This window comes from Zootoca vivipara, chromosome 9, assembly GCF_965207765.1.
Source record: "Zootoca vivipara chromosome 9, rZooViv2.hap1.1, whole genome shotgun sequence".
Lineage (NCBI taxonomy): Eukaryota > Metazoa > Chordata > Lepidosauria > Squamata > Lacertidae > Zootoca > Zootoca vivipara.
In genome coordinates, this window is record NC_142592.1 from 51,761,143 (window position 1) to 51,787,652 (window position 26,510).

At 43.2% G+C, this 26,510-nt stretch overlaps 1 protein-coding gene and 1 non-coding gene across 2 annotated transcripts in view; both read left to right on the forward strand.

Moving 5' to 3' along the window:
* Positions 1-921: 921 nt before the first annotated feature.
* PTN (pleiotrophin) overlaps positions 922-26,510 on the forward strand; it is a 98,888-nt gene continuing 73,299 nt past the window's right edge. Inside the window, exon 1 of the mRNA XM_035128511.3 lies at positions 922-1,490. The gene's annotated coding sequence lies outside the window, so the exon portion shown is untranslated. The remainder of the gene's footprint in view (positions 1,491-26,510) is intronic.
* Positions 22,065-22,171, forward strand: LOC118091601 (U6 spliceosomal RNA). Its single transcript, XR_004693408.2, has one exon. It is a non-coding gene; the product is annotated as a U6 spliceosomal RNA (small nuclear RNA).

Sequence of the window (26,510 nt, forward strand, 5' to 3'; positions counted from 1 at the left end):
TTATTAATTACATCAATAGCAAATTGGAAAATTCAAAGGTAATCTCAGATGTTTAACGATTTTGTCATGAATATTTGATCGAGAAAATATGCAATTACATGTATTTTTCTTTGCCTTTTTTTCTTTTATAGTTAAATGAATCAAGGTATGTAAATAATATGTGGAACACAAGGATAAGCCCAAAACAGGATGAGAAGTGCGGGGGGTGGGGAATGGGGAGGAGTGGGAGGGAGGGAGGAGGTAAAATAAGAACGATATTTCAATGTGACATAATTTTCTTTTTGTTCATTGGTTTTATTGATTTGTACCTGTATTTGAGTTGATTGTATTTGATTTGTTTTTTGTGCTATTAATAAAGATTTTTTTTAAAATAAATAAATAAATAAAAAACACAAAGTGATGTGGGACTACGGAGAGCAGAACTTAATACAGTGGTACCTTGGGTTGTGGACCCAATCCGTTCCAGGGTGCTGTTTGCACCCCGAAAAGTCCACAACCCGAGTGGCGATTGAGTGCATGCGCGAAAGCGCAATAGAGCGCTTCTGCGCATGTGCACGTCATGGAACCCGGAAGTAAACACTTCCGGGTCCACCGCATTCATATCCTGAAAGAACACAACCCGCAGCGGATGCAACCTGAGGTATGACTGTATCTGGAAAAAATGAGAAGCTGAGGAAATCTGAAATTGGCAGAATCACCTATCCCTAATTGTTGGCACTGGCCCCTTGTTTACAGATGTAGCTGTTGTGATCCTTTGTTTGTGTATGTGACTAAAATTGCAGTGTTCACCTGTGTAGACTGCCTGCTCGAGCTGTTTCCAGCTGTTGTGAAAGACTGCTGACTTTTTGCTATGGACTGAGCGAAAAGGGTTGATACTCCCTGGTTGTGCAAAAGCTTACAAATTGATTGGGTGCTTCCTGCATCTGAAGTTTTTGAGGAACTGGATAGTATCCTCTTACTTTCCCTCTGCCACTGACTGAAGCCCCTTGAAAAAGATGTCATTCCTGATGGAGAGTTCTTCTCCGATTCCCCCCTCCCCGCTTCCTGCCTTTCCATCGGTCTTGGTGGGAGAGACTGCCCCTTGAGTGACCTGCTTTTAATAAGCTTCCCAGTCAGATCACATGAGGGGACTGTGCTCTGCTCTGCTCTCTCCCTCTCTCCCTCCCTCCTTCCCTTTCTTTTCTCTCGCTCACTCAGTCACTCACTCACAGTCTGCTCTCTCTATAGTCAAAGCAAGGATCAGGTTCCCTGCCTTGAGTAGAGAAATTCTGGGGGGGGAATTGAAAGAGGAAGAGGGTAAACTGAGAAGAAGAGGAGGAGGAGCAGCAGAGGGACATTGGAAAGGGGGCAAAGGAAGAAAAGGAGTCAATAATTTCGAGAAGGGGAGAAAAAGAGAGTGCTGCATTTGCCGAGTGAAGGTGTAGCGAAAGCTCAGAACTCACGGGGGATTGAAGACTGTTTAACAGAGACGGGAGATTTTGCAACTCAAAGTAAGTACAAGTGGATTTGGTTTGCAAAGGCTTCTGTTTGAACTCTCTTCCCCCCTCCTTTCAGTGTAAACGGGGATGGATGCTCAGCGACAGACATCCTTAACTTCCAATGTTTCCATGGATTGCAGAAAGTTGATGAAGAACCTCGGAGCGGCTTCTGGATGTGTGTTTTGTGTTTTCCAACAGAGCGAGGGTGCTGTTCCTTCTGTGTAACAATAGCAGTGTTTGGTATTCCCCAGTAGAAGTTCACACTGAGTGCCAAATAATATGAGCACCATTCATGAATTCGTTGGGTCCTAGATGGGTGGCGTGATGATGCGCCGACCAGGGGAACCAGTTTGGGTCAACTCTGAGCAAATTACGAGGGGCAAAATGTGTGGGGACTTTTCCTGGGCTTTTCTCTCTGGTATCTTCTGCATTTTAACAGACTGTATCAGAATTGTTAGAAGTGGAACGAGGGCCCAATTGCTGGTGTATTGAGATGGGATGAAGGAGAGCTGAGTGACGTGCAGAAGAACCTGTTCTTTCACATCTCTTCCCGTGGAGAGTGTGCGTTCTCGTACCCAGCCATAAGCAGAGGGGTGGAGCTTTCTATATACTCTCATCGGTACCAGCTAGTGTTGGCCACTTTTCCTTCAGCTCCATTGGATGAAATGACATTTAGAGGCTGACGGGGACAAGGCTGCAGATGGTTGGATGCCAAGTGAGGTTTTCTAGCATTAAAAAGCAGCAAAAAGCTGCTTCTGCAACTCTATTTTCAAGAATCTAATTTAGCTGGAGTTTTACAAGGATGTTTATACAATGCAACTGTCACGAATGGGATGTTTTTAAAAGCTGCTTACCCCCCCTCCCCATGCCCAAGACTGAAAGAACTCAGGGCAGTGTGTATATGTGTGTGATTGCTTTTTTGTGTTTAAATTTTATATCTTAACTCTTTTCTATGGAAGCTAAGGTGGCACCCAATGAAGTCTGGACAGTGTCCCAGTGGCACTGACCAGCCCCAGGCTTGCTGAGGTGCAACATGGTTGCCATCTTACTAAACTGTACCTTCAAACTATTCACTGGCAGTTTGATTGCTCAATTGCAACACAGGGAACCCAATTTCACCTGTAGTGTTAGCAGAGCAGCAAGAGACTGAGCATCTGACGTACTTCCTTTTCACCTGCTATAGGAAATGGAAATCTAATGTTGTCCCATAGAAAGTGTGAGGATAGGATGAGAAGGTCCAAGGAATGGAGGTGCAGCAATCACACAGTCTTCCATGGCCTCATTAACATCGGGCTTTTTGGGTTTCCAGTCTTCCATATGTGGTGCTGTCCCATTTTATTCTCTCTACTAGCTTGTGAAGAGAACTAGGCTGAAAGATGATGGCTTAACTAAGGCCACAGAGTCAGGATATGAACCCAGGACTCAGCTGAACCCTCTGTGCCAAGGATGGGGAGCCCTTGGCTCTTCAGAAGTTGCTTGAGTTCAACTCCTATCAGCCTCAGTTAGAATGACCAATGGTTGGGGATGATCAGAGTTGGAGTCCAACAACATCTCATGGGGTTGGTGTGGCACAGACTCCCCATTCTTGTTGCGTGTGGTACATAGATATCTAAACAACTTGAGAAAAGGCCTGCTGGATCAGGCCCAACACCCACCTGGCCCAGCACTCTGTTCTCACAAGATGCCTATGGGAAGCCCACCCACAAGCAAAACCTGAGTGCAACAGGATATCATCTGTTCTGGCAAGGGGTGCAATGGGGTTCATAATGAATGGTGAAGTTAAAGGGTTTTAAGCAGGCCATATAATAATATAAGCATGATTTTGTGATGATATATGATCATGCAATCATGATAAAGTCACCTCAAGTAGATGTCACCCTATGGCAAAACTAGTTGTGTGGTTATTTTTAAATGTTTCCTTAACTGCATTTTAGAGTAATGGTCGGTGTTCCAAAGTTTCATTGCCAACCAAAATCGGTCAAATGACCATTCACTCTGTGGTGCTGATGATAATCAAAGAGAACTGTTCCTCTGGGAGATCAGCTATCTGAACTGTGAATAATAAATGATGATGCAACAATAGACCAAGATGGGTTGGAAGTAGATCTAGCTGCCCTATATACCCCAATCTGCCCTTGCCAAACCCTAAACTTAATATCAATTTTTAAAGACCACCTGGGGCAACATCCCGGCCACCACTCTTGGTTTCTGGGTTGCAGTAGCGTTTCTTAAAATTAAATATCTAAATCCAGTTTTCCTTAAAAAAATACTGACCCACTAGTCTTCGCTTATATCAAAATCTGGCCTGGTGTTTTAAAATTTTATTCAATGGGATCTGAGAATTTGGATTTAACTACAGTTTAAAGGTAAGGCACCTTCCCCTTCTCCACTTCTTTTCCATCTCTCACCACACATCAGCCTTTGTCCATCTGATGCCGTCCAAACTATAACTCCTACCATGGTTTTCAAGGGCACCTTGCTATGCGCATGCACAGCTCTTTCACAGTGACACTAACTGCAGCCCATTTTGGCTTTGGCCAATGCACATGAAAGTGTACAGAGGGTGTTCAAGAGAACCCCACTATGGCCACAGTTAACACAAGGTATGACATGACATCATTGACACAAGTGATAATCAATGACATGGAGTGTCAAATTCTGAACTGATCTTATGTTACACTTCTGCTTTAGTTAAATGTTACTGGGATCCAGGGGCAAGACACTTGGATCGTTGTTGACCAACAGGGGGAGCCAATGTGCTGGCTCCAGATGTTGTTGGACTAGAATTCCCACCAGCCCTAGCCAGCATGGGTAGTGGTAAGGAATGATGGGAGTTGTAGTCCGAGAACAAGTAGGATGACACCATGTCAACTGCTTCTGGGTTAAAGTGATGGTGATAAAAAGGTGAGAGCTGAGGCAATCACTGGTTCATTGGGCAGTGCAAATCTCACTTTGTCACTCTGCTATGCAAGAGTCTGCTCTCTTTATTCCTATGGTATTATATTCCCCCACCCCCCAAAATGGGGACTCAGTTCTCTCTCCCTTCACCACATTACACATTTCAGGGTAATGTAAGTGAAAAAGAAGGTTGCCCAAATTTAGAAAGGAAGTAGGGTAACAAAGGGAAGGGAGGGAGAGATGATGTTAGCCAGGGATGAATGGCAGAAAATCAAATTACAAATATTCAGGGGGAAATGCTGTCCTCCCCTGGAGGCTGGAAGAATGGGAGAGATATGTTGGTGGGACGGGAGTTACACTGTTGGAAGTGCCTTGGCTCCACTGACATAGATACAGTGGTGCCTCGCAAGACGAGCGCCCTGCAAGACAAATTTTTTGCAAGACGAATGCGTTTTGTGATCTGGTGGTGACTCGCAAGACGAATTCGTTTTGCGAAAAATTCGTCTTGCAAATCACGGTTTCCCATAGGAATGCATTGAAATTTAATTAATGCGTTCCTATGGGCAAAAAAAAGAAATTTCAATGCATTCCTATGGGAAACCGTGATTCGCAAGATGAATTTTTCGCAAAACGAATTGACTCGTGGAATGAACTAAATTCATCTTGCGAGGCACCACTGTATTGCAAAAGTGCTGTTGGGTTTTGGGTCAGGGGTATTCAGCTCTTTTGTTTCCCCAAACTATAGTGGTCAAACTGTATGCTGGCATAGTTAGTTGCCTTCCACTGCAGTTAATGGGAGGGGGAAAAATGCTGCCTCTTACCTCCTGCTCTGGGCATTACAAAAGAGCAGGTCGATAGATCTGGCAGTAGCTATATCAGTAGATCTCCTCCACCCTTGGCATAAAGGAAAATTAGTTTTGCTGCAATCCTATACCCAATTAGCTGGAGTAAGTCCCATTCTGCTCAGTGGGGTTCACCTCTGTGCAGGGTTGCAAGAATTCATTGTTTTTTGTTCCACACTGTTTTCCTCACAAGCAGGCCTGCTTCCATTCTGTTGCAGTTTGTCTTTTGCCCCAAACTACATTATTTGTCTTGCTGTCCACTGTGACAAAAATTATGTTGTCATTATGTAGTTCCACCCCATATCCATTTCAACCCAAAAGAAACACAATGCAAATGCAGAAAAACACAATCAATTGCATATCATTTGTGCACTGAAAGCAACAACAACAACATCCAATACTGATCGTATTCACTGGATGAAGTTCTGTTCTAGACATGGGACAATAAGCAAAAAATGGCAATTTCCGCTCCTGTTTCCATTTTCATCGAAGTTCTCTGACGTCCCGATCTCTGAGGAGGCATGCATAGGATTGCACTGTTAGGCTTGGGTTCAGTTGAGAATGGGGACTGAAGAATTAGGCCAAAAGTGTAATGGAAATAGTGATTTTTGAAAAAAAATATAGCATTGATATGTTGCTGTGGGAAAGATAAAAGCCTGAACACACCTATTCTTGCTTTCTTGCTTGCATGCGTTGTTTTATTTTAAAGAAGAGCCTGCTGAATTAAGTCAGTGGCGCACTTAGCCCAGAATCCTGTTCTCATAGTGACAAGCCAGCTGTCTATTGGAAGCCCACAAGCAGGACCTGAGTGCAAAAACTCTCTCCCTTCCTATAGTATTCAGAAGCATACGACCTCCAACCCTGGAATGAGAATGTAGCCATTGTGGCGAGGAGCTATTGATAGCCTACTCTTCCATGAATGTTTGTAAACCTCTTTTAAAACCATCCAAGTTGGTGGCCATCACTGTGGGAGCAAAGGCCATAGTTTAACTATGTGCTAGGCGAAGGAGTTCTTTGTTTTCTCTGTCCTGAATTGTCCAATGTTCAGCTTCACGGATGTCTGCAGGTTCTACTGTAGTGCTAGAGAAGGACAAAAACTTCCTTCTGTCCATTTTCTCCACGGTTTGCAAAATTGTATACTCTTCTATCGTATCGCCTATTAGATGCTTTTTCTCTAAACTTACCAGCCCCAGATGCTACAACCCTTGATGGTTTTGATTGCCATTTTCTGAACCTTTTCAGAATCAGTGGCTGTAAAGAGGTCTGGGGAACCATGCACACACACACCAGGGGTGGGTGGGTGGGAGGTAGAAACAGATTTTCCTCTCACAGTGAAAATCTGAACTGCGTGAAAATTCAGTGGTGCCCTAATTCCACCATCAACCCACTCCTGTCATATGAGAAATCTGTTATGTCTGGAGCTTCAATCCCAGAATAATAGTCAGGTAGGATTTTAGATTGTAATAATCTGATTGGCTGTTGGAGCCGTCCAATCTGGCCCAGAAGGGAAGTTTGAATCAGCCTATCAGGTGTGACCTGGGGTGTGAACAAAGGATATATAGCCTAGGGTCTGGGAGGGGTCACAAGCACTGACAGACACACCTGATGACTGACTGTTTCTATTACAAACTGAAATAAACTCAATGCAATTGAGGATTCTCTCTGAGTATATTTCAAAATCCATCTAAACACTTTGTTAGATTCAATTTAGGGGATGTTGAAAGAAGTGCTGGTGTGGAAAGAAGACCCCCTGGACAATGAAGCACACAGCAAACTTTAAAAACAAATAAATCTTAAAACTAGAAGGCTTACATCTTCAATATGTGCAAAAATAAAGAGAGTTAGCACAGGGTTAGCCAATGCAGTACCCTATAGAAGTTGCTAGATCACAACTGTTACCATTCCTGAGCATGCTGGCTGTGTCTGATGGGAGTTAGGAGTCCAACATTTGAAGAGGGCCATATTGGCTGCCTCTGAATTTAGCACACAGGAAGGCTTCCTTCCCACCTTTGCTTCCATAAAACTCAAGAGGACCTGATTTCTCCACTTGAGGTGCCTGGAGGTGGTGGAAGGAAATGCCTTTTCTCCCTACTTTCATCTGTGGCTGACCCTACAAGCTGTTTTCTTCCTCTGCCAGACACATGAGAAGCGAAGAAGATTCAGCAGACCCCCTGAGGAATTACCCCTGAAGGCTAATAGGATAATGGAACAAGTTCCATGATCTCAGCTAAGTGTGGATTTGATGAAACAGCAAAGAGCTCCATTTAGCTATTTGGTAATAACATCACTCTGAAATTATGGTGGATCAATATGGATAAATATTAAAAAGCTTTGAGGAAGCGGGGGCAAATGGAGAGGAAAGTATTGAGTTTCTGTCTGGACTTTTCTACGGACAGAGGATGCACTCATGGAAGACAAGAAGCAACGATGGAGTCAGGGACTTTCCTCAATGCAATGGCAACTGATTAGGGTCAAATACTGCTCTTTAATAGGAAAATTAATCCTGAAATTTCCTTTCCTTGGAAAACATGCCACCCCAACGATAATTACATTGATTAAATCACTAACAGGTGATTATTTATTTGTTTTGCTTTTGTTTTGCTGAGTATTTTCAGTTACATTTTAAGGTCAATTTTGTGAGAACAGCTAAGAGTGAGGAAGAATTCTCTTTTTTCTGCAGAAAACATCATGATCTTCTAAAATTATTAGCTCTGTGTGAACCAATGTTGACCTTCATACTCCTCAACAAATATTTTTCCAACGGCACTATATCATACTCGGCATTAAGTAATGTGCAAGTTCATAGAATTGTAGAGTTGGGAGGGTCATCTAGTCCAACCCTCCACATAGCATATGGTACCCCATCCAGTTTGTTTGTTTTTTTTTTTTAAACATAATTTTTATTGATTTTTACAAATTACAAAAGATGGTACATACATAAACACCTTTTCCACCTTCTTCCCACCCCCCTCCATGGGTCCTCCCCTGCCACAGAAGTATCCCACGCAGGTGATCAGTCAGAAGTGGTCCATTTTATGATTGGGTTTCTGTCCTCCTCCCCCTCCCCTGCCCCCCAAGCCCCCCCCTGCCACCAGGGAGCTCCAGTGAACCAGGGCAGTACGCAGGAGTTCATCCATCCAACCATCTATTGTCATACCAAAAAAAAAGAAAATACAAAAAGAGAAAAAGAGAAAAAAGAGAAGAAGAAAAAAAAAGACAAAAAGGAAAAAAGACAAAAAAAAATTCATCATAATTGTTAAATTCATAATTGTTAAACCATATTTTGTGGGCTTCCCCACCCTCCCACCCTTCCCCGGTTTTCCTCCCTTATTTATCATCTTCAACAGTTTCATAGTTCATATTTTATAACATACACCTTTATATCTTGTACCACTTTTAAACTATTATCATTTTCGCCTATTGTCCAATCACTGAGAAATCAAACTCCCATTTTTTCTTCCCGTGCCTAATTTTTACCCCTCTATAGGCCTCCATATTTTCACCTTTTTCCAGAATCAATTCACTTTTTAAACCTATAACTATTCCCAAACTAACCTTACACCCCCCGAGTACCGGCTCCACCCCACCAATCCAGCAAGTTCCATAGTCAGCAGTCCAGTTATAGTCCTATTAACCCATCCTTACAATCACCACTTCACTTTCCCTTCACCCCACCCCCTGTTTGCAGTCTTTTGCCATCCAGGCCTCCATATCAGACCCCTGAGCTTCTTCTCTTCTCTGCTTAATTTTTCCTTCTTCCCTGTGGTCATTCTGGAGTTCCAGTAAGTCCAGTCGTGCCCCCCTCGAAGGGGAGGCACTCCATCCAACTTTTTGTAGAGTAAAATCATCATTTTTTTCGTGATGGGCTTCATTTTGTGTTAAATCATCACAGTCCTCATCATTGTCATTCTCACATTCATCTTCTTCAGTTTCAAAAGCTTCATCTTCTAGGAAATCATATTCTGTCATCACAATCTGGAATTGTTGCTGTAACACTAGCCGTTGTGTCTCCTCTTGACATAGTTCTATTCTTGCTTCCCACATTAAGGTCAAAACAGTCCGCTGAAACTCAGGCGGGTACCTTTTTGTTGACATAGTTCAGTCCTGTCAAGGTCAAAACTTGTCACATGGGGTGGAATATGATCGCAGTCTATTTTCTCGACTCCATTTTAACAAGCTGGCTGCATTCTTAAAAATAAAGTTCGAACTCACATTTCAAAAGCATATAAACCAAAAAAGAATTTCCAAAAAGTCCAGAGATAAAGATAGAAATAAAATTTAACTATAAATCCTGGTCAGCTCACTGGGTTTTCTGGGCTGCCGGCTCCCGAGAAAAAGAAAGGTCTTTCTTAGTCTTAACTTCATTCTGCAGGGCAATCACAACAGTCTCTCTCCCCTTTTACCCTGCATTTAGGGGAGATTCTCTTTGATGCCTTTGAGGAATCCTTTTAAGTTAAAATCTTCTGTTTACGGCTTCGGGTTTCTGTTTACTGTCTCTTATGTTACCGTGGGGGGGGGTGGCTTCCTCTTTTCCCCTCTCTCCCAGGTCCAAATTGTTGCCTTAATTTACATTCCAAAGAATCCAAATTACTCACAGTCTATTCATTTGCTGAATGTTCTTTGAAGAATTGGCCACCTCCACTTCCCAGACTCGCAGCTTCGCACTCTCAGAGCAGCAATGTCAGCCTGTCCGCCGCGGTTCACCTCCTCGCTCTCGGGGGCTTAAACAAAGCCGATCCGGGGAGGAGAGAGCCCGCTTTTGGCGCCGCCAGGCAAAATCTGTCCCCAAAAAGCTCGATTTGGGGCTTTTAAGGAGGTTTCGTTTCGCTGGAACGATTCCCTCCACCTCTGAAGCGCCGAGGTCCGCTCCGCTGTGCGGACCCCCGTCTGAGCAAGATGGCGTGGTCAACCGGAAGCCTACCCCATCCAGTTTGAAACTATACTAGACCCTGCTTAGCTTTGCAGATGGGCTGGAAGTTTTATTGCTGCACCAAGATAAAGAACCTTCCCTTTCCAGACCCATTAACATACTAGCCAATAGAACAGAAAAAAGATGTATAATGTTGTACATAAGATCCTTCTCAGACATTGTGAGACTTTCCAGACATTACAAGCAAAGAGGATTGCTTAAGGGATTTAGCCTATGTGGATTCTGATTAAGGATGGAGGGAATTTAATTCAGTTTGCATGTAACGATGAATTTACCTAATCCATACTTTCCAAAGTACAAGAACTGAAACAGAGCCAACCTGCAAAATTTGCACTTCTCTGAATTTTGCCTTGCAGTTCCTCAGCCAAGTAATCGAGCATGTACCAGAACACTTACATTACTGAAAATAACAATTGAAAATACATTTTATTGGGGGAAATTGCTTTCAAAAATGCATATATTGGGCAAAACTCCATACAATTTCTTGCAAAAAATATACATATTAAGCAAAATAGTATATAAAATTATGTAGATTGGGAGAAATGTGTCCTAAAATGCTGAATAATTTAGTGAGGTTTTTTTTTAAAAAAAAAATTGCAAACTGATGTGCAAATGTGAATAACTGAGCCTAAGATGGGGTGGGGGTGGGGAGAACTGAGGGGAAAAATTTGAAAGGTTTGCCCTGCCCATCCTTAATTCTGATGCAAACTAACCCAATCTACACCTCTGGGGCTCGTGTGGACCAGACCTTAGTTGTTCGCCATATTTTGCACATCTAGAGTGTTCCAATACAGTGATCAGCTTTTCTTTTTAAGTATAAAAATGCAGCTAGAAATGTGCGTTTGTAACAGGATAGAGTGGACTTGGAGGTGAAAAAAAATGCATTTGCAACACAGATTATTTGTCCAGCCTGGCAGACAAGTGCCATCATCTAAATGGGGAAGCGGTATCACAAGTGACTTGATTGTATTGTCCCAAAGCTACTCTGAGCTTATGAAGATTGTCGAGCTTATTAGAGATAAGTTTGTGTAATGAAACTGCAAACTCCAGCTGTTTATGTGTTTTGTGTATAAAACCACCATTATTTAGGATCCTAGGTCTTTGCAGAAATCCACTGTGTGTATTATGAACACACAGCTGGGGTGGGGTGTGTCCAGCCTGGACCCTGACCTATCCTGCAGGACTCCCAGTCACAGATCAGGGACCTGCACACAGTGGATCTGCCATTATGATCCCGCTGTCCCTTCCATGTTCAGTGGAATGAACCTTACAGAAGTAGAATGGAAATGGCCAACAAGTTATTCCATATCTCAATGTGTTAATAAAAGATGGCTGTTCCCTTCCCCCTCCTACAAAACCCTGAAGAAGGAAGCCTGTCATTTTTCTGGAGAAATTGTGGATTTCTTTCCTCATTGGTTCTCAATAAAACTGTATCTGCACTTAAATGTAAAGAACATGGCATACTTCATAGGACTGTCCAGTTTCTGAAAATAAGATTGGTATGATATGAATGAATGCTCCAGAACATCCACATTCTCCTTCGATAGGAATATCAGGGAGAAGTGTATTATCCTACTGTTCTCAATGTTCCAGACTTCTGTGGAAAGTTAGGTTTTTATGTGAGGAAGCATTCAAACTGTGGTCCTGCTCTTCATTCTAAAATGGTATCACCCAAGCACAATTAATCTGAATAGTCTAATATGCCTTGGTTCCAATGGTCAAATATCCTTGCCCTTCAAAAGCATATTTTCCAAAACGTGAATCTGCTTCTCTGCTTAAACCAAAGGAGAGAAAGAAGCATATCTTTCTGGTAAGGCTATAATTATTTCCCCTAAAAGTAGGCAAGTATTTTCTGCTGGAGCTTCAATTAATGGATTGGGAATATGTTGCATGCATGGGATTCATTTTGTGATTTTTTTTTTATCTCCAAGAAAAGCATACAGCAATCAATATGTGATCTGGTATGAAACCAGGACACTGTAACTAACCTAACATGCTCATGCACATAATTCCTTTTGGGATTCAGGTGCCTTGCTAGTGCTTGACCCATATCTTTTGTGTAATTGCCTGGAATTTTATCTTCCTTGTCCACAGAGAACAAGCAGCCTTCATGATCATTCAGCTTCCTGGTTTTCTCTCGGCTACTCTCTAGCTTAAACACTGGCATGTCTTTCTGTTTCCATCACCCAGCCACCTTGGTTTTATCTGATCTTCCACTGTGCTCTCAAGCTCCATTGTTGACCTCCATTTTTGATGGCATGGTGTCCCTCTGCATTGGCATTTTACCTCTTTCACAAATGTATATGCCACCTGGGGCAGTTCTACAAGAAACAATAAAATCAAACACCTATAACCTATTAAAAATAAAATAAAATAGCAACATCAAATAATAATAATAATAATCTGATATTTAAAATCAAAAAACACCCCTAGATATCAATACACGTCAGCTGATGGCATCAGATAAAGAGTTTATGATAGGGTTGTGCAGCCCATCTGCCCCAGCAAGGATGGCCAGTGATGAGGGAGGATGGAAGTTGTCTAACAGTATCTGGAAGGCCAAACATAGTTAATGGCACAAAGAAATGCCATGCATTTGGTGTAGTGCATTCATGCCTTTTGTACATGTAACTTTTGAAGTAAGCAAAATAGCTCTTTTTTTGCATGTTGGCTTCATTTTGTATTTCAGAAGAGGAGCAGCACAAAGAGGTTCCAAATATATACAACAGATGAATATCTCCAGTGGATTTCTTGGGTGGGCAGGTGGGAACTAATTCAAAAATGGTTCTGGAGGATGTGTTATCAATACTGGCTTTTGAAAGTGGTGTATCTCTCAGCAGGAGTTGTGACATCCCTAGGCGTTGGGCCTAAAGGACAAGGTGGATACAAATATCTCAGGTAGTTTGGCTTCTTCCATGCTCTTGGTTTGAGCCAGAGCATAGGGAAAGGGACTCTCACCATCTCTGAGTGTACCTCCCAAATCTCAAGTCTTGTCAGTCAAGTTCCTCCCACTCCCCTCGGTATGGGATTCAGATTTGTTGCTACTTATTAAGGTTAAATCACTGAGCCTAGGGCTTGCTGATCAGAAGGTTGGCGGTTTGAATCCCCGTGATGGAGTGAGCTCCTGTTGCTCAGTCTCAGCTCCTGCCCACCTGGCAGTTCAAAAGCACATCAAAGTGCAAGTAGATAAATAGGTACCGCTCCGGCGGGAAGGTAAACAACATTTCCATGCACTGCTCTGGTTTGCCAGAAGCGGCTTAAACATGCTGGCCACATGACCCGGAAGGTGTACGCTGGCTCCCTTGGCCAATAAAGCAAGATGAGTGCTGCAACCCCAGAATCGTCTGCGACTGGATCTAATGGTCAGGGGTCCCTTTATCTTTACCTTTACTCAGGCCATTGTGTGGTGGATGCACATTCGATATATGCGGTTTTATCCAACACATGCATTTTGTACTGTGCCCTGGTTTCTGCTGCACGTAGAATGCACAGTTGACATTTCTAAGTGTGCTGCAGGCTGGCGTAATTGCAGCTGTGACCATAATGTGATCGTAGCTGTGACAGCGTTGGGTAATTCTTTCCAAGGAAAGAAAGGAATGAAGGAAGGAAGGATGGATGTACAGAAGGAAATAAGGAAGGAAGGGACTCCCTGGAATTATATATGATCATGTACTCCCATGTGATTGTTGTCATTAATAGTGAGGTTTGACCAAAGTTTTTTGTGGCAACTAAAATGTCTATGTACAATACTGCTATGGAATGAATCAATACATAAATCTTGAGCTGCTTCTTGGGTGTTTTTTGTCTGTATATTCATTTCACAAAATTTCATGCACCACTTGATTGCAAAAAACAATGACCTTAAAGCGGGTTGCAAAGCAGTCCCTTAGTACACAGTAGTCCTCATGCAGTCTGAGATTTGATGCAAATGTTTACAAACTTGATGACTGATTTCTTTTTGTAGACAGGCACCTAGGAAATGTTGACAAATGCAAACCTCGCATCTAATAGTGATCACAACTGTAGTGTGTGTGTGTGTGTGTGTGTGTGTGTGTGTGTGTACCATTGTGACTACCGAGTGTCAGGCGGCTTGTGAAAACTCTCTTGGGGTCAGTCATATGTTTACAGTAAAGAGGGATTCTGGCAGAAAGCAGGTCAATAGCCTTTTCAAATTGATTCAGGGAACATTTTGGTCTTCTATTAAGCTCAGATAAGGCCTATCATCAGTAACAACAGAATATGCCCATCGGTGATCTCTCAATATCTTTATTTTGATGATTACCTAGTAGGTAAAAGCCAGCAATCTGTAAGGAATCCATCAACTGCCTACAATTTTCTTGGCTTGGAGTCACCTTCATCTATAGTGTTTGTCAGCTTAAAAAAACACACAAGAAAACACCAACATAGGGTCATGTTCAAAGTGCTTTTCAGGCTTCTGTAAATTTCAACTGCCTTTTAATTACCTTTTAGTTGTCACAGTGCCTCGATCAATGCTGTGTTAAACATACATACCCTTGATGTCATAACATAAGGCTTATCAGTGAGGAACAAATATGCCTACTTCTGGGCTCGGATCTGAAGCTGTTGATGTGCCGAAATCACTCACTCTAAAGTGTCCTTTCACAGTTTGCACCTGTGAGATTTGCAATTGGTACCATGGACACCACAACCTGATGCCGTTAGCTTTCCGCTGTCAGGAGAGAGTGATTTATTTATTTTAAGCCAACCTGTTTCTCCATCCTCTTGCTAGGAATCCTTGCAGTTACTGACGGAAGGCCTCTGAGATGCCTTGATTGTCTCCCAGTGGCCTGGGTCACCTGACGCAGTTGTTTGTTTGGATTGCTCTGTTCCCGGAGGTCACAATGGTGTTTTTGATTTGTGTGAGAGTCTCCGGCACTTCCACTAACAGATCGCCTGGGTGCAGCTTAGCCTACAGTGAGAACCAAGGCAAGGGTAGAAAAAGGAAAGAAAATCCGACCAGTGTTTTCCCTCCCAGACCAAATCAGAGTACATTTCAGTCAACAGTCACGGGTTTTCTTCATGAAAATCTCCCTCCAACTGCACCAGTGTTTCTGTTAGATGTAGCACCATTTCTTACCAGACGAAATGCAAGGTTGTTGAAAGCTGCTTTACACACACCAGAGGCGTCAGCTTGTGATGGATATTGTGGAGGCATGGCTTTGCATGTGTGATGTCATGCGTGTAACTCACAACACACACACGTGGCATCACATGTGCATTGTCGCATCATCGGGGAGAGGCCGAGTGCAGAGCTGAACGTTGCTTGGCTACAACGGCCAGTGACTCCTCCTCTCTCACACTCAGCCTCCTTCCATGGAAGGAGGAAGAGGAGCTGGCCACTGAAGCCACGCCACACTCAGCTCGAGAAGACTCTTATGGGGTCTTTGCTGTGGGATCACATTCATCCAGTGCTATACTAGCTGCACTGGCTCCCGGTGAAGTACAGGATCAGGCTTAAGGTGCTGGTTTAAACCTTTAAAACTCTATATGGCCTAGGACCCTCATACCTACAGGACCGCCTCTCCTGGTACGCCCCACGGATGACCTTATGGTCTGCAAATAACATCTTTGAGTCCCGGGCCTCAGAGAGTTTAGGCTGGCCTCGACCAGGGCCCTTTTCAACCTTGGCCCTGGCCTGGTGGAATGCTCTGCCACAAGAGATCAGGGCCCTGCAGGATTCGACATCTTTCCGCAGGGTCTGCAGAACGGAGTTTTTCCTCCAGGCCTTTGGTCGGGGCTCATCCTGACTCCCCTTTTCTTTTTGTATAAGAACTAATATGAAAGAGGCCTCCCAGCATTCTCACAGGCCCATATAAGATCAGCATAAACAGTTGGGCCGATGAGCACTTACTGTTTCCAACCCTAACCCTGCAGAAAGCCATCTAATTAGACTTTAATTTGATTTTGACCTGTTTTTAGGAGGTAATTTAATTATTGTTTGATTTTATACCCATGTTATATATCTGATGTTAGCCGCCCTGAGCCCGACTTCGGCCGGGGAGGGCGGGATATAAATAAAAGTAGTTGTTGTTGTTTGTTGTTGTTGTTATCTCCGTACTTGCCCTCCTCCAGCCCCTCAACTTTGTGGGGGAACCACCCAAAAGATATTGGGTGGGTCCAAAACAACTCTAACCCCATGCGTTGGCACATACCCACACAAACGAAAAATAGGTGGCGGTGGGGATTTCCCTCACCAGAGTTCAACATGTAAGCCAGCGGTGTTGTTGGACTACAGTTCCCAAGCAACACTAACTGTTGGGCATGCTGGCTAGGGCTGATGGGAATGGGAGACCCGGGGAGCACCATATTGACCTCCACTGGTCTAAGCATACTTACTCTTCTATGGAAACAAATCCTTAATCCAAACCAGCATCTCCCAGGCATGGTATGTATATGTAAGACTATATGTGTATGTGTGCTACTTTGTAGTGAGTTTCCTCCCTTCCCCCTTTAAAAATATCCCAGTCCAGCGTACCGGGAGTGTGGTGGGGGCTGCTTGTGGTTTACAAATGATTCCAAATAAATAATGTGGGGAATCTGAGGTCTCACTAATAACAATAATTTTATTTTTTATATGCCACCCATCTGACTGGGTTGTCCCAGCCACTCTGGGTAGCTTCCAACAAAATATTAAAACACAAAAACCTCAAATATTAAAAAACCTCCTTGTACAGGGCTGCCTTCAGATGTCTTCTAAAAGTCAGATAGATGTTTATTTCCTTGACATCTGATGGCAGGGCGTTCCATAGGGCAGGTGCGACTGCTGAGAAGGGCCTCTGCCTGGTTGCCTGTAACCTCACTTCTCACAGTGAAGGAACCACCAGGAGGTCGGGTCCTCAGAGCTGGATCTTTGTGTCTGGGCTGAATTATAAGAGCAGAGGTGCTCCTTCAGATAGACAGGGCCAAAGCCATTTGGGACTTTAGCACTCAGAAACATACTGGGAGCCAATGGAGATCTCTTAGAACCAGACTAGAGGAAGCCCAAGCTGCAGTTACATCCTACGCCAGCCCTCTCCCGTTCTCAGGATAGGCAGAGCTGGTATGAAAAAGAGCTGCACCACAGATCTGCATGTGCATAGATGTTCCAGGTGAGCATCCAGATGACTTTGCACAGGAACAAGCTATATTGTTGTAGCTAAACGTAATGCTGGGATATGGCCCAAATCCCATTAATTTTACTGGAGGAGATTTAAGCACATACTTAATTCTCCCATTGAAATAGATGAGCCTTAACAGTGCTTAACTTTGGCTGGAGCATGCCCTATCATTATAATTAAATTACAGGGATACACTGTCTACCACACTTAGCAGAAAGGACAATTTAAGATAATAGCTCAGTCATATTTCAAAGCTCATTCCACCCTTTTCTGCCTTGCCTCTGGAATGTGTATGTCAAAGAGATCCAGATATTCCAATATGTGGCATATTAGAATTATGGTTGTCTTGGTGGTAGCCAGAAGTCACTGTAGAGCTCTTGCAATTGAGCAACAGAGATGCATTTTAAAGAAAGTTGCCAGTTCATTGGGATGACTTTCTCCATTTATTCCCAAATCCTCTTGGCCGTGATCTGCAACTATTTTACTGGAGGATCGCTTTGAGGAAAGCCAACGTTTCTTTGCCAGAGTTTGGATTTCCTGAGCACTTTTGTGGTTATTCGTCTGAAGAGGTCTGAGGCTGCTGTTTGCCGGAAACTCCACCGACTTTTGAGAGTTGGGCCGGTCCCATGATGCTTCCATTAAGTTGGTTAATTACTGTAACTCAGAGTAGCTCTTTCCATTCATGGAAGCAGAAAATAACCCTGCAGTGGGTATTTACAGAATGAACATTACAGGCAGCATTAGGCAATACTTGTCAGCCTCAAGGGCAGTATTGGTAATTCAGGATCCCAAAATATGTGGCTCTGTATAGGCCATTTCAGTTGACTTGGTTGACTTCAGTTGACTTTCAGTTGACTTTGGTTGATTTGGCCTGTCACTTCAGGGGGTGAGTGCAAGCACCAAGTTTCTTTTTTTAAGGGGAGGGGCTTCCACAGGACATCTGCATTTGCCCCCCCCAGAGGTTCTACCCCAGGGGTAAGTAAGCTCATGCCTAGAGGCAGGCTTCCCTTTCTGCCTCTCAGCCATCTCCCTCTCCAGTCCTGCTCTGCAACCTCCTTGACTGCCTTTTTCTGGCAGGAATGTGGCCTTGAGTCATGACCCTGTCTCCTGCTTGCCTGGATGTGTGTGGGCATGTGAGCCAAACCCTCTGGATTTTGCATGGCTGGTATTTGCTTAGTGTACAAAGATAAGAGTCATATCCATTGCCCCACCCACATTCATATGTAAGCCTACCCACTTTTGCCTTTGGCCATATTCACCATGGCTGGCCATGTGGCCTCCAGAATGTTGCCCATGAGAGAATGCTGCCTTTGGTCTGGAAAACTCTACCAGCATCTTGCTGTTGTTGCCAGCTGCTGCTACAACTCTGCTTCCTGATTCCTACCACATGCTTGCTTGCCCAGCAGAGCCAGTGAGGAAGCACACAATGACAGCTACTCTTCCTCTTCCTCACCACTGCTATCTTTTGCGAGCTCATTCCCGTTGGGCCAGAGGGAGGTGCCTATGAACATGTAGGTTGCAATGGTGAAGAGCAAGAGAAGGTTGAGGGGACTCTTGTCAGTAGACCCCTTGTTGGGGTACCGATCCTAGGCAAGGGCCTGTGCATGCTGACCTTTGACCCCAGCCCATGAAGGTGGTTGGTCCCCATGTGCACGATCTTTAATCATTTCAATCAACGGCATAGCTTTGCATTGCCTGCACATTGTTGCGGCGAGATGTTCATGTGGTTGAAATTAGGCCCTGGCCATGCGACAAGTTCAACATGAAGTACATCTGTATGTCTGGCCAAATGATCAATTACTGCCTTCTCTGGCCAGATTAGCTTATTGTGATCGGTGGCGGAGTTAATCATTTTTTTCTTCCCTACACAAGCTGGCCCAACAACAGACAAATCACTTGGCTGTCCAGCAAGTTGTAGTTATGCATTATTTACAGAGCTTTGAAAATTCTCTAGGTGCTGTGCGAAAATCAGCAAATAACACTGGCTCCGGCTGCAGGCTTGAAATGTAGTAGACACCGTGTATTAGGGGGAAAAAAAAGAATCAGAGCAAAAAGGAAAACCATCAAATCCAGGCAGCGGCTCTTAACAGTTGTAATGTGCATTGACTGCTACTGAATGGCCAGCATTGTTTATTCTTACCTACCATTCTCCCCCCATTCTTAGCAACCTTTCTGTGCTAAGAATGGGTTACGGTACTTCTGATTTATTTATTACATTTGTATTCCACCTTTTCCCCCATCAAGGATCTCAGGTGTTCTTCCATCCACACACTGGCCAGACCCAGACCAGCTGGTGTCTGGACCCAGACATCAAGCTGGTGCTGGAGAACACAATCCTTGACACACTAAATACAAATAAACAACTAGGTCTAAAGAAACTTAATATTTAACACATATATGCAAGAATACAGTATCTGGCTGATGGCCAATAGGATATGCAATAATAACTGGATAATCTTGTATGGTTTTACATTTCTATGCATTTGCAGTGTGTTATAGCACTCCTTGTGCAGAAGGAGAAGCTCTCCAAATATTCCACTGACAAAGACTCTTGAAAGTCAAAATATGTTGGGAAAGGCATTTGGAATGCAGTTTCTACTATCAATCTTTAGTTGTGTTTTATATTGTTTCTAAACTTAAGTTTCGTGGTTTTTCTTACATGCCTGTAAAGAGCCTCAAGACTTACTGGTACGTGAAAGGTGATTCATAAATGAAACACAACAATAACAATAAATAATAATAATAATAATAATAATAATAATAATAATAATCTGACAGGACTCCCTCCAAGGGAATCTCAGCCATTATCCTTCAAACATTCAATGTGTTGAAGTCCAGCTGGTGGGTTGGGGATAATAAATCTATAACTCTCTACCATCAGTGTCTCAGAAGCCCCTTTGATATCCCTGGGTTCTGAATTCCTGAAGAGGGAAAGGGAAAGGGAAAGGGAAAGGGAAAGGGAAAGGGAAAGGGAAAGGGAAAGGGAAAGGGACCCCTGACCACCCTGAAAAGGGCTTGTGTTCAAAACCCAGGTTTGCTAAGTTAGCACACTTGAAAAATGAAGGAGTGATTCTCATGGCGGTGCGAAAAAGGGAAATTTGCCCATTTTGATTGACTAGGTCGGTGATGGCCAAACTTGGCCCTCCAACTGTTTTGGCACTAGAACTCCCATCATCCCTAGCTAACAGGACCAGTAGTCAGGGTTGATAGGAATTGTAGTCCCAAAACAGCTGGAGGGCCAAGTTTGGCCATCACTGGACTGGGTGATTCCAGAAAGCCAATTTGCAATAATGCAAGTCATCTTGTCAAATCCTATGAAATCTTGACTGCTGCTGCATGTTATACCAGCTGCTTCATGGCTTGCATACCTGCCTAACCCTGAAGGTTCTGTATTTCTGCCTTGTGCGCTGCAGAAAAAGCTGCAGCAAAGCAATGATTTAGTTTCTGGACAATCTCTTTATCCCCTTTGATTGCCCCTCCATAGCCTCCTAGTCTTGTCGGCCCACCATCTCTCCCACAAGGCGTCTTATTTCTGGTGTACTTAAAGAAATCCTTATGACTTGTCGGCCTGCATTTGCCTCCTCGTTCTTCAAATTTGCTCCTAGGCTTCTCTTAAATCTCCAATTTACATTTTGCCTGCCAACGTTGCTCCTTTCCATTAGCATCACTTGGGCTGGATATCCAATTTCTTTTTAGAAGGGGACCTTTTTTTCTTTTTTACTTTCTTTCTTTGACTGCATAAGGTCTAATTTTCAATACCATCTCTGCTTGCTAGGAGGCAAGTGCTGGTTTCATAGCTGAATTAGGATACCCTTCATGACACATTCCTGAACCTTTTATCGCATCATCTTTCCTCTCTCCATTGTTCACTAATGTGTTAAGTAATTATTATAAAATCATGGAGCCCAACATGCAGCACTGTGAAGTCTTAGAACAGGAACCTGTGGCATTCCAGATGATACTGGACCAATTCCCAGCATTTCCAGCATTTGGCCCTGTTGACTGGGGTTGCTGCGAGTTGGAGTCCAAATGCATCTGGAAAGCACCAAGCCAGGGATGGAGGAAGAAATTCAGATCATTTAAAGATGAACTTACTTAGCTGGTACTTCTTGAAAAAAGCATATGCTCTTTCAAAATTCACACTTCTCTGAATTTTGCAATGCATTTCTGCAGAGAAGTAATGTGTGCAAAAATGCATTAACCAGGGTAAAATGTGCATAAAAATCTATATCTTGGTGGAGAGGGCATATAGAATTGTGTATATTAGGAGAAATTCACCCTGGAATGCTGATGAATTTTCATGAGGACTGTGTGTGTGTGTGTGTGTGTGTGTGTGTGTGTGTGTGTACCCACTACCTGATATGGACATGTGGAAATGAAATTAAGAATGGAAGAATGAGATACCAAAATTGACAGATTTGTCCTTTTCTACACCAGATTGGGAAAACTGCCCTAAGCAAAGGCAGTTTTGCTTTCCTAACTTCATTATTGATCTTCTATCATATCCAGTTATCTTAATGTTTAAGACTCTTTCTCCCTGAACCTAGAAAAGTGGTGGAGAATCTTTGGTCCTCCAGATGTTATTGGGCTACAGCTCCCCTCATCCCTCACTATTGTCCACATTGGCTGAGGCTGATGGGAAGTTCATAATAAAAGGACCCACAAGTGCAGTATGACAAAAGCTAATTTCTCAAACAAGTGGGCCTTCACTGCAGAGCCTTACAAGGTAAAACTGAGAAAACATTTAGCTTTTTAAGATGGGCAGTTACTGAAGAAGCATTCAAGAGAGCTAAGTGTTTTGCTCGCTTCAGCAGCACATATACTAAAATTGGAACAATACAGAGATGATTAGCATGGCCCCTGCGCAAGGATGACACACAAATTTGTGAAGTGTTTCAGAGAGAGAGAGAGAGAGAGAGAGGACCAAGTGCTCAGGTGATATTATAATTAAATCAAGCTAGTGTATCTCATTTATTTAATATTTATTTCTGAAAATATGTATGTACCGTAAATTCACAAAGCATTTCACGACGACTTCACATAAAACAGGTACAATAGAAACCATATATATAAAAGGTTAAGACCAGGCATCCCCAAACTGTGACCCTCCAGATGTTTTGGCCTACAACTCCCATGTTCCCTAGGTAAGAGAACCAGTGGTCAGGGATTATGGGAATTGTAGTCCAAAACATCTGGAGGGCCGAAGTTTGGGGGTGCCTGGTTAAGACCACAAACAGATAACTATTGTGTAGAGATGTATTCTCACTTGCTTGTGTAGGCCTGATGGAATAGAAAAGTTTTCAGCAGCCGTTTAAACAGTTGCAACAGAACATGCCTGCTGAATACTTCAAAGGAATGGTTTGATGACACGAGAGTCTCAGTTCCTTGTTGTTATCAAATGAGCTTCGCCAGCAGGTGATTTCAGCGATGGAGCTGGAATATAAGGGTTCAGGCAGTTCTTGTAGCCTTTCATCCCAGTCTAAGACCTCTTGTGCAAGCACTTTTTCTAAACAGGTCAATCCCTCTGTTTTACCAATACATCACAAGCCATGACAGGTGTTAAAAGGTAAAGGGACCCATGACCATTAGGTCCAGTCGTGACCGACTCTGGGGTTGCGGCGCTCATCTCGCGTTATTGGCCGAGGGAGCCAGCGTACATCTTCCAGGTCATGTGGCCAGCATGACAAAGCCGCTTCTGGCGAACCAGAGCAGCACGCGAAAACACCGTTTACCTTCCCGCCGGAGCGGTCCCTATTTATCTACCTGCACTTTGACGTGCTTTCGAACTGCTAGGTTGGCAGGAGCTGGGACTGAGCAACGGGAGCTCACCCCGTCGCAGGGATTCGAACCGCCGACCTTCTGATCAGCAAGCCCTAGGCTCTGTGGTTTAACCCACAGCGCCACCTGTGTCCCTCAATTATGTAGGTGTTACTCCTACATAATTGATGAATCCTCTGGCAATGTGTGGCCAAGGGCAAGGATGTCAGGCCTATGTGTTTATCAAGGATTGTCCCCTCTTACCAGCTTAATTTCAAGGAGGTTTGCATTACTTGATGAATTGTGCTCTATGAGTGTTGAGTGCATTTTTCAACTTCATGCTATGTGGCCCTCAATAGAGATTCCAAGCCCCAACCATCCCTCCAGTCTAGGAGTTGCAATGTTAGGTTATCCTAATCGAGGTTTGGCAGTTACAAGAAAAACTTCAAATGTTTTTGTAAAACTAAAAATCAGACTATGGTGACAGACAGTACTAATCCAGTGTCCATTCACAGCATTCTAGCTAAAAGCTGCTTAAGTTAGTCTGTTGAGTACAGGGGGAAAAAAATCTGTCTGCTAAGTCCATTCCAATCCAATTATCTTGCTTATAAAGGAACACAAAAAGGGAATACTTAAGGAAGAACTTGTGCAGAAGAAACTGGACCGTGAATTGTTTCCACTGTAGATTTTCAAAGAGATAAATTTCCACTTGGATCTTTAATAGTTTTGAGTCCTGTCTTTGTACCTGCACTTTCTTAAGTGTTGCTGGACGCGTGGGTGACTGAATATTGGAAACAAAACACAGCCATCGTTTGAAATGAGCAATTCTCTAAATTTTGTAATAGTTCCCCAGCCAAGTAATATGTACAAAAATGCATTGTATTAAGGAAAATTGCATACAAAAAATGCGTATGTTAGGATAAATTTGCAATGAAATGATTATGAATATTCAGGAAATCTTAAAAAAATAATAATCACAAATTGGAACAGAACTCAAGATTGGAAAAATGAGAGAACCTGCAATGGTCAGATTCATCCATCCCCATTTGCTATTTTAACAACTCTCGGGAGATCTAGATCTAGATCTGCTATGAGTCAGATTTTTGTTGCCCGCCTTGTCCTGCTAATCAGCATGCTTATGTGTGTAAAGGGGGTGGACAGGGGCCTCCCTTGCACCAGTGCACATATCTGCTTTTACAACGAAAGGGAACACTCGCTTGAGAGTGAATGCAATGGTATTTTAGGAAACATTATGAAGTGCAGATGTGCAAAGCCCTGTAAAAACCACAGAAGCTCACCAGATATAGTTGCTCCTCTAAAATAGCAGTGGCCAATTTACCAACAATCCCCATAGAATCATGGCACCAATATTGCTCTGGTGAGTGCTTTGGTAGTAGGGGAGATAGCCCTATAGCTGGCACTGAGAAGTGCCTTTTTTAAAACCCAGAAGCCCCTGTTTCAGCAATGCCACATCATCCCATAGTGGTGTTTTATGGAGGTTGTGTGGGCAAACAGGAGATGTCAGGAGAACTCTGTTGAACCCACTATCTGGAATCTAGTCCTTGCTCATGCAAATTGAAAAAAAGACTCCCCTAGCACTTAATAATGATGGTGATGATGATGATGCTATTATTTATTTATTTATTTATTTATTATTTGTTTGTTTGTTTCTCTGGGCGGCTTCCAACAAAAGATCAAATACACATTAAAACATCAGTCATTAAAAACTTCCCTAAACAGAGCTGCCTTCAGATGTTTTCTAAAAGTCAGATAGTTGTTTTCCCCTCATTCCTTATGAATGAGGCAACAAAGAGGATGGGTTGGGATTTCAGCCCTGCCTTGGGTATACACAGCTACTCTGAGTTACATGTAACTATTACAGGCTAGAATTCTAACAGCACAACCTGCGAAATACCAGTGGACAACAAAAGAGGCTTAAAGACGTTCTCAAGGCAAATCTTTAAAAATGTAGTATAAGCACGGATAACTGGGAGACATTGGCCTACGGGTGGTTCAGCTGGAGAACAGCCTTTAACAAAGGGGTCATGGACTTTGAAGAAGCCAAACTCAGGGCGAAAGGGAGAAATGAGCTAAGAGGAAGGCACATTTGGCAAACCCTCACCGTGATCAACTCCCACCTGGAAATCAATGTCCCCACTGTGGAAGGATGTGTGGATCCAGAATTGGCCTCCACAGTCACTTACAGACTCAAAGTTAAGACCATGTTCATGAAAAACAATCTTACTCGGCTAGAAGTAATCGTCAAAGAAGAATGGCAGCACTAGTAAAGTAGACATCCAAATTTAAGTTTGGAGAAATAATTATTTCCAGTAATGTCCAATTTATTATACTTTTAAAGATTGATTTCTAGTTATTTATTTATCTATAAAAATGCCAAATTTGCATTCACACAATCCCAGTGACAGGAAGAGTTATAGTAGGGAATACTGTGTCCACATTCTTCCCTATTCATTGGAATGGTGGAGTAAAATTTCACTTGGAATTTTCTCTCCACCAGAACGAGGAATTATTTCCTCCCCCTTCCCTATGCTTACCTGACTTACCCAAGGTGGCAAAAGGGTGTTTGTGAGAGTCCTTTCTTTCATTCTACAAATCACCTCATCAGCAGTTCATGCAATGCAGCCATCCTGGGTGCCTGTGCTGCGATGAAAGCCCAGGGGATGGCGTCTTGTGGGGATTTTTCAGATCAGAAAGCCTGGGCAGCTGGCAAGGCTGCAAAGTGCGGGGCAAGTATTTATCAGGAAGAAAAAAATGTGCCTTGCATCCACAGAAATTTGGAGGAAATTCTAAAGCGCCATGGGGAAAAACGAACTGTTTTGCAGGGGTGGAAAACGTCTGAAAAACTGGAGATTTTTGGCATGGCATGAATTTGAGCATCCCAAATGCTTAATTGGGTTTATGACATACTCATGCAAACAACCCCTCTTTTCTGGGGGATGTTGCCTCATCTTCTTAATTGTTGTTGAATGAAGCCCTTAATTTATAAAGAGGCCTGCATTCTTACCAGTATGTCCTTTTATTTTCTTTCTCAGATCACATAGCTTCCTGCATGAAGTCATCTTTTTCTCTCCCGTGTTCTCTTCCCCCCTTTCTTTCCCCCCTTTCCCCTCTCTTACGCTTTGCTTTTCCACTCGTACTTCTCTCTGGGTCTCTCACTCAGTGATGAATGAGTTTCATTCATCTTTCTCTCTGTTTTTTTTTTTTTTTTGGTGTGAAAAGCTTTAGACTTCACTTGCTCCCATTTCCCCCCTCTCGCTATTCATTGCCATGGTGACGGAGAAAGAAGGGGGTGGCAGAGTGGGTGGCAATGGGGTCGGAGGTCAAGAGTGGCCACTTTCTGAATTAAAGCTTTGAATTCCATTAGAGGGGTGGCACAATGTAACCTAGAGTAACTCTCCAAGAAATTGGCTGTCAAAAGAATCAAAGCAAAAAAAAAAAAAGGTGGGGAGGAAATGGAGGGAGGAGA